At 34.8% G+C, this 12,186-nt stretch overlaps 1 pseudogene; it reads left to right on the top strand.

Moving 5' to 3' along the window:
- LOC104090708 (TMV resistance protein N-like) overlaps positions 1 to 11,650 on the top strand; it is a 76,605-nt pseudogene extending 64,955 nt beyond the window's left edge.
- Positions 11,651 to 12,186: the final 536 nt, after the last annotated feature.

Raw genomic sequence — 12,186 nt, 5'->3', positions numbered from 1 at the left:
GATGGCACCTAGTCTCTAAGACTAGGTAAGCCTATCAATGCGGAATAACAATAAAAATCTGAAATAAATAAATCTGCAATTCACATAATTACAACTCCCAAAACCCGGTAGGAATAAGTCACAAGATTCTAAGAATTTTTTCTCAATGTCTCTATATATCAGAGTCTAAATAAAATAAAGAAGCAACATAATAAGGACAGAAGGGGACTCCGGAGTCTGCGGACGCTGGCAGATATACCTCGAAGTCTCCGTACACAGGTAGCTCACTGATATCTGGGCTGGTAGGAAGTACCTGGATCTGCACAAAAAGATGTGCATAAGCGTAGTATGAGTACACCACAGCGGTACCAAGTAAGTGCCAAGCCTAACCCCGGTAGAGTAGTGACGAGGTCAGGTCAGGACCTACTAGAATAATAAAAGACAGGGTGAAAAGTTTAACAATATAATAATAAAAATTACAATGAGAATAAATCAAGTAAGTAGTATGTCACAATTTTACTACACAGAATAAGGGCAAACAATACCTCGCGGAAGGAAAAACAGAAATTTACAACTTTAAGAAAATCACCAAAATAACCAAAGGCAAATGCAGCCATAAAGAAATATCAACAAGGGCACTCCCGAGGTACCGCCTCGTAGTCCCAAATCATAAATAAATTCACAATATCTCATTTCCTTATATCACCGTGGGAGCCTTCACATTTAATTTTAAAGAAAACATTTTTTTTTCTGAAATAGCATCCTGTATTTTAGCCACCCTTATCACACCACATGACTTCTAGTAGTTCCCCTACTAGCCACGCGTATCAATCCACCCTTATCTCACCGCATGTGTTTCAACACCCAGACCTTAGACCACTGCATGCGTATCAATATCACAATATATTATAATTTGTACCTCAAGTGCCCAAATATTTCGACTTGCCAAAATAAATCAACAACAATAATATTTTCCACAATAAGGAGCTCATCGCTCAATCACAATGAGTATGAAAATCACACAAATTATTCGGGAATGAATAACTCAACAAAAATATTATTTTACAATTTTTAGCACGTTGCCTCAATACCAAATTTAAAAGTGTCAAATGCTTCATATTAATAATAATTAAATTAAGAAATTCAACTTTCAAATATTGAGCACAGAATAAAAGAAACACAGTTTTAATTAAACAGGTAAAGCAATTAGAAGAAAATCAGAAAGATCAGGAAGATTATAATCTGATCCTTTTTTATAAATTATCTCAAACTTGAATGGAGCCAATAATGCTTTCCATCTTGCAAATATTTGTTTTGACACATCATGTTTAAAATCTTTATTAAAGATAAACTTTGCCGCTTGGCAATCAGTTTTTATTAAAAACTTCTTATTATATAAATCAGTTTGGAATTTCATGACACACTTTTGTCACAATCCAAAATCGACCGTCGTGATGGTGCCTATCGTGGAACTAGGCAAGCCAACTACTCAACCAGTTCAACCAAATAAAAGCTTTGAAAATTAAGCGGAAGCAGTTAATATTTAAGAAAACCCTTTGAAAACCGAAATAAAACCACAACGCAATACAAATCTCTCCCAAAACCGGGGTGTCACCGAGTACATGAGCATCTATACCAGGATACAACCTACTACAATGTCTTTGGAATAAGAACTGAAATACAAATAAAGATAATGAAGGAGAGTCGAGGCCTGTGAACGCCATGCAGCTACCTCGATAGTCTCCGAGATCTCGACTCCTCACTCAGCAGCCACCATTACCGGAAGTACTTGGATCTGCACACGAGGTGCAGGGTGTAGCGTGAGTATAACCAACTCAATAAGTAACAAAACCAAACTTTGGACTGAAAGTAGTGACGAACTCAACCAGCAAAGTTCAATATAGAAAATGAGAGTGTAGAAACGTAGACATACTTTCAAGTTCGATAGATATCTCAAAACAATAAAATGAATCGAATCTAAATGATATGAAGAATATAACTCCTCTACTTCTACATACCAATGCACATGTTGTATAATCAACCGCGCTCACTAGGGGTGTGTGCAGACTCCGGAGGGGCTCCTTCAGCCCAAGCGCTATCATAAATCAGTATAACCGCTGCAGTATGCAGCTCGATCCCATAAATGTCACTCATAATCAGGCCCTCGACCTCACTTGGTCATCAATCTCTCCAGTCTCTCTCTCACGGGCTCACAGTGTCATGATACTAGCCGAAAAAAATGATATGATATATCGATAATAACAACAGAGACTGAGATATGATATGAAATGAATGAATATGACTGAGTACGAAATATCAATAAAATCAGTAAGACAACAGCAGAAATGACCACTATGGGTTCCAACAGTACCGACATAAAGCCTAAACATGATATCTAGCATGAGTAACAGCTCAATTACTTTATCACATGATGAAAACACGGATATCAACAAGCTAGAACTACTAGACAGTGCCATGGAATCGATCAGGTCACAATTCTCATGGTGCATGCCCGTCACTTGGCATGTGCGTCACCTCAATACCAATCACATAACACATTAATTCGGGATTTCGAACCCTCAGAACCAAGTTTAGAAGTGTTACTTACCTCAATCCGAGCAAATCTCTACTCCAATACGCCTTTGCCTCACAAATCAGTCTCCAAATGACCCGAATCTAGCCACAAATAGTACAATACAATTAATACGAGCTAAAGGAATCAATTCTATAAGAAATTACTAAGTTATAACTCAAAATCCGAAATTGGTTCAAAATCGCCCGTTGGGACCACGTCTCGGAATCCAACTAAACTCACAAAATCCGAAAGCCCATCCAACCACGAGTCTAGTCGTACCAAATTCATCCAAATCTGATACCAATTGGTCATTTAAATCCCTAAAATCAACTCTCCAAATCCCTAGCCTCAAACCCCCAAATTAAACCTCAAAAACACACCAATTAGGTGGAAAATCATTGGGGAAACACAATTATTGAAGAAAGATGAACACAAGAAACTTACCTCAAGAATTCCCTTGAAATATCCTCTCACAAACCTCCATAATCCGAGCTCAAAACGTTAGAAAATGAAGAAAATCACGAGCCCTTATGTTTATATGTTTTGCCTAGTCAAACCGCACGTGCGGTCCCAAAATCCGCTTCTGCGGTCCCACTTTTACGGTGAAAACTCCGCACCTGCGAAAGTCACTTAACTCACCGGGGCTCGCACCTGCACTCCAGGTCTCGCACCTGCGGAGGCGCTTCTGCGGCCCATGATCCGCTTCTGCTGAAGCAGCCTACACCCTCAACTCCTTCACACTCCGCTTTTGCGCCCTTTTTGCCGCATCTGCGGCCTCGCAGGTGCGGAAAGGACCTCGCACCTGCTACCTCTGCCAATTCCTTCCTGGCCCGTTTCTGCGGCTCCCTTCCCGCTTCTGCGGGCTCTCGCACCTGTGGTTCCCAATCCGCAGGTGCGATTACACCATCAGTTGCAAATCTTCAGCAATTCTTCAACTTCAACCCTTGGTCCGATAACCACCCGAAATCAACCCGAGGCCCCCCGGACCTCAACCAAATATACCAACAAGTCTTAAAATATCATACGAACTTAGTCGAACCATCAAATCACCTCAAACAACATCAAAACACAAATCGCACATAGATTCAAGCCTAATGAACTTTGAAACTTCCAAACTCAACACCCGACGCCGAAACCTATCAAACTCATAAGTACGTTAGCAAGTGCTGAGAAGAGTCCGGGTTCACCGACAAGAAAAATTATTTGTGAAGAATTTAAAAAATCCAGATGGAAACTTTTTAAAAATTGGTTTGAAAAATTCCCCCTCTGAATTTCATAAAATTATTAATGATATTTTCATCCCTTATACGGACTTTATAATTGTATATATAGATGATATTTTAGTATTTTCAAAAAATATTGAAATACATTTTAAACATCTAGATTTGTTTAAAAAGATTATAATTCAGAATGCTCTAGTAATATCTTGGGTTATTGGCAAATTCAAATATCTGAAATTGATAAGTATAAAACTGATTTTAATGTCCCAATGGGACAATATGAGTAAAATGTTATGCCTTTTGATTTGAAAAATACCCCGTCTAAATTTCAGAAAATTATGAATGATATTTTTATCCCTTATACAGACTTTATAATTGTCTATATAAATGATATTTTGGTATTTTTAAAATATATTCAAATACATTTTAAAGATCTGGATTTGTTTAAAAAGATTATAATTCAAAATGGTCTAGTAATATCTAAACCCAAAATGTCTCTTTTCCAAATTAATATAAGATTTCTTGGGCATAATATTGAAAATGGTAGAATAATTTCCATTAATAGAAGTATTGAATTTGCTTCTAAGTTTTCTGATATAATTATTGATAAAACCCAGCTTCAAAGATTCTTAGGAAGTTTAAATTATATTTTTCCATTTATACAGGATATAGCCAAAGATATTGCTCTTCTTTATGATAGACTAAAGAAGAATCCTAAGACATAGACTGATAATCATACAGAATCAGTCAAAAGAATTAAACAGAAGGTTAATAATCTTCCCTGTTTAACTCTTTCTAACCCAAGTTGGGCAAAGATAGTTGAAACTGATGTGTGAGATATTAATTATGGAGAAATATTGAAACAGTGCTCCCCAATAGATAAACAAGAATATCTTGTCCAATTTTATTCGGAAAAATAGAATAGTTCCCAAAAGAATTATGCTACTGTAGCTAAGGAAATCCTTGCTATAGTAAAGTGTGTCATGAAATTCCAAACTGATTTATATAATCAGAAGTTTTTAATAAAAACTGATTGCCAAACGGCAAAGTTTATCTTTAATAAAGATTTTAAACATGATGTGTCAAAATAAATATTTGCAAGATGGCAAGCATTATTGGCTAAACCAAAAGGCATATCATTTCACTCATATTGTCCCATTGGGATATTAAAAGCAGTTTTATACTTACCAGTCAGATATCTGAATTTGCCAATAACCTGATTTTAAATCGAATTTTGAAAATATTATAGCATCATGTAATATGTCTAATAAGTCCTTTTTATTAGGAATAGGATATCTAATTCATTTTAAAACCTTATTAAGAGGTTTGTAATTAATAACCAATCTAGGAACTCCTCGTTCCTGTTCAGCATATTTATTAACATAAAAAGCAGCACAAGACCATTTGGACTTTGAGGGTCTTATTAAACCCTTTTCCTGTAAGGAATTAATTTCTTTTTTGCATAACTTTAGATATTCAGAATTCATCTGACAAGGTCTAGCCTTGGTAGGAATATTATCCTCTGAGAAGTCTTCTGACTTACAATATATTTCTTTCTATTCCAAAACTGGTTTGGATGATCTCCAAATATTTGTAAAGAAAACTATTTTTTCAATAAATCAATTTTATTAATTAGTTTAGGATTTTTTAAATCTTATTCAATAGTAAGAGAACAAATTTCATTTTTCAAAAAATCAATTTGCTTAAATTTTGCATAAATATTATTAAAAATTATTTCATTCAAAAAACTTTGAATTGGCTGAGTTATAAACTCAAAAGTAATTTTCTTATTATTAAAAGTTCCTGAAAAACTCTTAGTATCCCAATTAGTAAGAGGTATTATTTTTATGAAAGAAAGTAACCCCTAATATTACATCTTGCGATATATCTTTTACCAAAACAAAACTTTCAGGTATAGAAACATTGTTTTGGTAAATATATGCTCTAGGTAATTTATAAGAAATACCCATTTGACTCCCACTAGCATTTTTTAATCTATGAGTGGTCTTATAAAAATATCTTGAAGGTATTACTCCTTCTTTTATACAACTTAAGTCTGCATCGCTGTCAAATAAAACAGTAAATTCTCTTTTCAAATTGTAATCGATTAAAAGAGTGATTTTTATTTTTAAAAAAAGAAATTGGGTAGTAAAATACTGGAGTTTTTGCAAAAATTTATCTTCTGCAAAAATCAATAGCTCCTAAGAATTTACTCTTCTTAGCACCTGGTGACGTACTTATATCGTTTCCTTTTTCAGTAATATCAATAATGAATCCTTTCTCAGTGTCAGAATTTTCTAATATAAAAATTCTTTTGTCTAAGGCTACATTAGAAGTCTTTAACTCTGAAACTTCTTTTTTGAAATTATTAATCTCGATACCTAAATCTTGGACAGTAGTCAGCCTATCAGACTGTGATTTTTCTATAATCATTTTTTTGACATAATATAAGTTCTCTTTTGAGACGGAATATCTTCAATCTCTGTACCTATTTCTGTATTTGTAGGTATCTTATCTGGTATCTTATCTAAGATCTGGGATCTTAATTCAGGGTCCTTAATCACCCTTAACAGTTCTAGAATATTGTCATTGGTCAAGACATTGACATTCATGTCTTTAAACTGGGAATAAAGATTATAAATATCATCATCTGTATTACAACACTGTTTCGAGCACTGTCCCTCATCACAGGGTCTTTGCTCATCTTCAGAAGATAGAAATATAATTTTCTTCTTGAAGGACTCGTAAGTCTTCATCAGTTGATGATTCCTTATCACTGTTTTCAGGACTATTTTCATCACATATTGCTCATAACACTATCAAATACTTATAATACTTGACTGTCTTATGCGTTCTTATTTATGTAGGATTGAATCAGAGAATATTCAACAGATTGTTGGCCAAATTTCGCCCAAATTATGCAAGAGTAATTCTTATTTGCGAGATGTAATGGGAATAAATACTCATTTAGAAAAAGTAAAATCCCTATTAGACATAAAAATCAATGATGCTCGGATTGTGGGAATCTGGGGGCATGGGGGGAGTCGGTAAAACGACAATAGCAAGAGTCATTTTTGATACACTCTCATATCAATTTGAAGTTGTTCTTTTCCTTGCGGATGTCAAAGAGAACAAATGTGGAATGCACTCTTTGCAAAATATCCTTTTTTCTGAACTGTTAAGAGAAAACGCTAATTGCGTTAATAATAAGGAGGATGGAAAGCAGTTGATGGCTCGTAGACTTCGTTTTAAAAAGGTATTAATTGTGCTTGACGTCATAGATCACAAAGATCATTTGGATTACCTAGCTGGGGATCCTGGTTGGTTTGGCAATGGCAGTAGAATTATTGCAACAACTAGAGACAAACATGTGACAGGGAAGAATGATATAGTATATGAAGTGACTTCACTACTTGAACATGATGCTATTCAATTGTTCAATCAATATGCCTTCAAAGAAGAAGTTCCAGATGAGTGTTTTGAGAAGCTAACTTTGGAGGTAGTAAGTTATGCTAATGGTCTTCCTTTAGCCCTGAAAGTGTGGGGTTCTTTCTTATATAAGAGGGATATAATTGAGTGGAAAAGTGTTGTAAAGCAAATGAAAAATAACTGTAATTCAAAAATTATTGACAAGCTCAAAATTAGTTATGATGGTTGGAGCCCATACAACAAGAAATATTTCTAGATATAGCATGCTTCTTACGTGGGAAAAGAAAAGATTACATCATGCAAATACTTGAGAGCTGTGATTTTGGAGGTGATATCGACTTGGGTGTCCTAATTGACAAATCTCTTGTTTTCATCTCTGTATATTATAGGATTCAAATGCATGACTTAATACAAGATATGGGTAAATATATAGTAAACGTGCAAAAGGATCCGGAAGAACGTAGCAGACTATGTGGCTCGCCGAAGATTTCGAAGAAGTAATGATCAACAATACGGTAAGTAGGCCAAATAATGCAATAATATTCAATTCCTAATTTTCATATTCCAATCCATTTATTTGTTCCTCTTACTTCATATTCTCACATGCAAGTCATTTTAGTTGTTTACTTTAGTAGGAGAAGCAAAAGTAAAATTAGTTGCCTAACATTGCCTATTTCGTCAAGTATCCATTTTAATTAATGCTGCCTAAATCATTTTTCTTATGTTATTATGCCATGAATTAGCCTAGTAGCCACTTAATCTCTCTAGTCCAGTTTCTTGAAATTTGTATAACATTTTGTACATAATAACTCAATTAGGAATTTATTTACCACGGATTATATTTTATATTTAAGAAAATTACAATTTCTTGGTACCGTTTCAATCAAAAAGTCGTTCTATTACTACATGAAAAAACTTTAGACTTGACTTTAAGAACTTCTCAAAAAATAGATTATTAGAAAATATAATTATAGAATTAATTTTACAAAGTGTTTCTCTTAAGCAACATATTTCTTAAAAAAAGACCTAGGCTAATATTGAACCTTAATTAATTTTTTTTAGTGGTGCTAGCTCTTCAAGTGCAACAATAGATAGTACAAAATATGTCCGCAGTTTGGCGTTGCAAGGAGTGAGAAAGTAGTCACATTGACATGCAGATTTTATACAGACATTTGAAGTTATAGTTTGTAGACTAATGATCTTTCTACCGGGGGACCAATGCAATTGAAACAACGGAAACGGCCATCAATATCCATAACGTATTGAAAATTGCTCAAAAATGCTCTCGGTTAACCTTTGGGACCAGAAATAACCTCAACGTTTTTTTTGGGCTCAAATCTGCCCTGAGATTTAACAGACCAGTCATGGTCAAATTTACACTTAATTTTCACGTGGCACGTTATAAGTGTGCCACGTGTATTAAACAATAAACAAAACTAAAATCCTTCTTTAAAAAGATATCCGACCTGGCCCGTTAACCCATAATACATATAACTCATTTAACTAAAACCTAAAACAAGCGACTATTCTTCATCAAAACATTCCTCTCTTCTGAAGCTAATACTAGGCTTAAACAAAGGAAACCGCTGCAAAATCCTACTGGTACCAGGAAGATCAATTTCATGGGAGATGAAAATGGTGTATATTTACCTACTGATCAGCCATATTCCCCAAGAAAGATCACTTGGGAAGAAAAAGCAGCAATGACCTCAAACCAATTTATAGAAGAAAAGGAAAGAAGAATTACAAAACTGAAAGCTAAAAGGGCCATGCTTTAGGACAATTAGAAGTTAAATTATTTGTTACGATGATGTTGTTTAATATCAATAGACTTATAGACATGTAAACTGATTATCTTTTGTTGTTTTTGTGATGAATTAGTTACGCCAATGATTTTACTGATTCTAAACAAAAATATATTTGTGTCGAATCAGTTACGGCAATGACTTTGCTTTTGTGGTGAACTTGATGTTATGGCGATGACGCTTTTATGGTGATTTTCAGCAGTTTAGTATTTTTCAATTTTATTATATATATTTCAGCAGTTTGGTAGTAAGCATTTTAGTATTATTCAGTTGTTTCTTTGTATTTCAACAGTTTGCTTCGGGTAATGGCACTAACTAAGCTTCAGGCTATGACAATAGCAGATAAGTTCTTAATCAATAGCAGATAATTGCTTTCTCGGCAAAAATATTACTTACTCCATAAATTAATAGGAGTATTGGCCGTAAAATGACTCATAACTTGTCCGCAATTACATCTACTCAATTGGTTGAGCTTTGAGAGGAAACAAAAAATTTGGACATTCTATCACAAAAGAACAAATTTTTATACAAAGATAACGGGAGATTATGATAAAGTAAATTGGAAGAAAGAAGAGGAAGAAGACAATTTACCTAAATGAGGAAGAAGGAATGGGGGTGTGTGTTTAACCTGACTTACCGCTCGTTTTTAGGTTTTAGTTAAATGGGCTATATGTATTATGGGTCAGCAGGTCGGGTCGGGTATCTTTTTAAAGAAGAATTTTAATTTTGTTTATTGTTTAATACACGTGGCACACTTATAATGTGCCACGTGAAAATTTAAAGTGTAAATTTGACCATGACTGGCTGTTAAATCTCATGGGCAGATTTGAGCCCAAAAAAAAACGTTGAGGGTATTTCTCGTCCCAAATGTTAACTGAGGACATTTTTGAGCCATTTTCAATACGTTAGGGGCATTGATGACCCTTTTCTGTTGAAACAATCTGGGTTTATTATTGTCCAAAACTATGCTTTAACAAAAGGTCCATGGAAAATATGAAACGGCTGAGGATATTAAACATCGAGATATCGTGCGCCCATGATGGCTCCATTGACTACCTGCCCAACAACTTGCGTTGGTTTCTCTGGAATTACTATCCTTGAGAGTCATTGCCAGAAAATTTTGAACCCAAAAGGCTTGTTCATCTTGAAATCTCATATAGTTCACTGCGTCATTTATGGACGGGAACAAAGGTACATTAGCTTAATTCTATTTTATTTTTATTTTTCTCTATAATTATCGTTGTCCTTTAATATAGTGATATTAAGCAAATATTATTGCGTTCACCCTGTTTAATTTGAGATACTTTCTATTTTGGCTTGTCCTAGAATTATGATGCATGTCCTTAAATGAATTTTTTGAAATTAATTCCAAGAGCTCAAATTAATGTATTTTATATTATTTTGGGCTGTTCTAGATTGTTACTATAAGACCTTTATGTCTTTCTTTCCCAAATCTTCCCAATCATCGTTTTAACTGATGAGAAGCTCATTTAAAAAATTCATTCAAGCATTTTCCTAGTAAGATATGAATCTCATCCTAGGTTGTATTTAGCGTGGGACGGAAGAAATACTTATTAAAACAACGGAAAAGGGTCAAATATATTCCTCTAATGTCGAAAATTGTTTAAACTTACCCTCCGTCTCACTATTGGGTCATTTGGGATCCTACCGTTATACTATGGGTTAGATTTGCCCCTATTTTTTTTTTGGAGTGCCACGTGGCATCTCCTTATTAAAAGACCTACCCCAATTTAATCTACCCAACTTGTATCTCAGAGGAAATAATTTTGAGCATTTGCCTCGAAGCATAGCCCAACTTGGTGCTCTTCGATCCTTGGACTTAACAGAGTGCAATTGTCTTACGCTGCTCCCAGAATTAGATGCATTGCATGCAGATTGTCATATGGCTCTGAAAAGTATTCATAATTTAGTAAGAAAGAAGAAGAAATTACAGCAGTTGATATTCACACCACTGTATGATCAGGATGATGCTTACAATGATTCGATCTATAATTTGTTTGCACATACCCTATTTCAGAATATCGCTTCCTTGCAGCATGACGTCTCTGCTTCAGATTCCTTGTCCAAAAGAGTTTTTACCATTGTGCATCCTCGGAAAAAGATCCCAAGTTGGTTCCACTATCAAGGAATGGATAGAAGTGTATCAGTCAATTTGCCTGAAAATTGGTATGTACGTGATAACTTCTTGGGATTTGCTGTATGTTACTCTGGCACCTTGATTGAAACCACAGCTCAATTGTTTCCCGTATGTGATGATGGAGTGTCGTGGATATCTCAGAAACTTGCCTTATGCAACCGTCCACAATTTGATAAAGAATCTACTATTCATTTTTCCTTGGTACCTCTTGCTAACTTATGGGATACATCTAAGGCAAATGGAAAAACACCAAATGACTTTCGGCTTATTAGGTTATCTTTTTCTGGACAAATGAAGGAGTTTGGATTTCGTTTGTTGTATAAAGATGAACATTGCATTGGGATAAGGAGGAGTAGATATGACAATGGTGAACACCATGACTCTAGGACCAATGAAGCCAGTTCCTCCTCTTGTAAGAAACAAAGGTCACATTCTAATATTCAGGGGAGCAGATATACCTCATGACTTGTGTTCTTTTTTCTAGTTGGTAGTGAAATTGTGATCTCTTTTTATGTCATTATCTCCTTCTATTAGCTTTTTTCTTCTCATACTTTTTGTTTTGTCGATTAATTCTCCATATTGTCTCTGCTTGTGCTGGGCCATGTGTCAACAAGTTTAAATTCTAGAATACTCAAGTCAGATCTTGACCTTCCACATGCTTTTCCTATCAAAGTGAATGACAATAACAACATATATAGATTTGATGCCCTGAAAAGTAATGTATATCGATGCTCAAAGTTTCCTATGGTCAGTTAGACAGAACTGCTTTACCTGCACGAGCATCTGCTATCTTAACAGTTTTCTAAAGGCAAAATACCTCGGGACCTCCCTAAACTTGACACGTTTTATTTGCTTTCAAGGTGATAATGCTTGATTGAGAAATCGGATTACAGGTAAGAACTTTCAGATATCCATTTCCAGACCCTTGTGCCTGAACCATTAAGGGCGAAGCACTAGTTTGGTGTATTTTCTCCTTTTTTTTTGGTATACTGCTTGTATACGGGGTTCTCTCCTTATTTT

This window comes from Nicotiana tomentosiformis, chromosome 12 (assembly GCF_000390325.3).
Source record: "Nicotiana tomentosiformis chromosome 12, ASM39032v3, whole genome shotgun sequence".
Classification (NCBI taxonomy): domain Eukaryota; kingdom Viridiplantae; phylum Streptophyta; class Magnoliopsida; order Solanales; family Solanaceae; genus Nicotiana; species Nicotiana tomentosiformis.
Note: the sequence above shows the minus strand (reverse complement) of the source record. Positions and strands in the feature narration are given on the sequence as shown.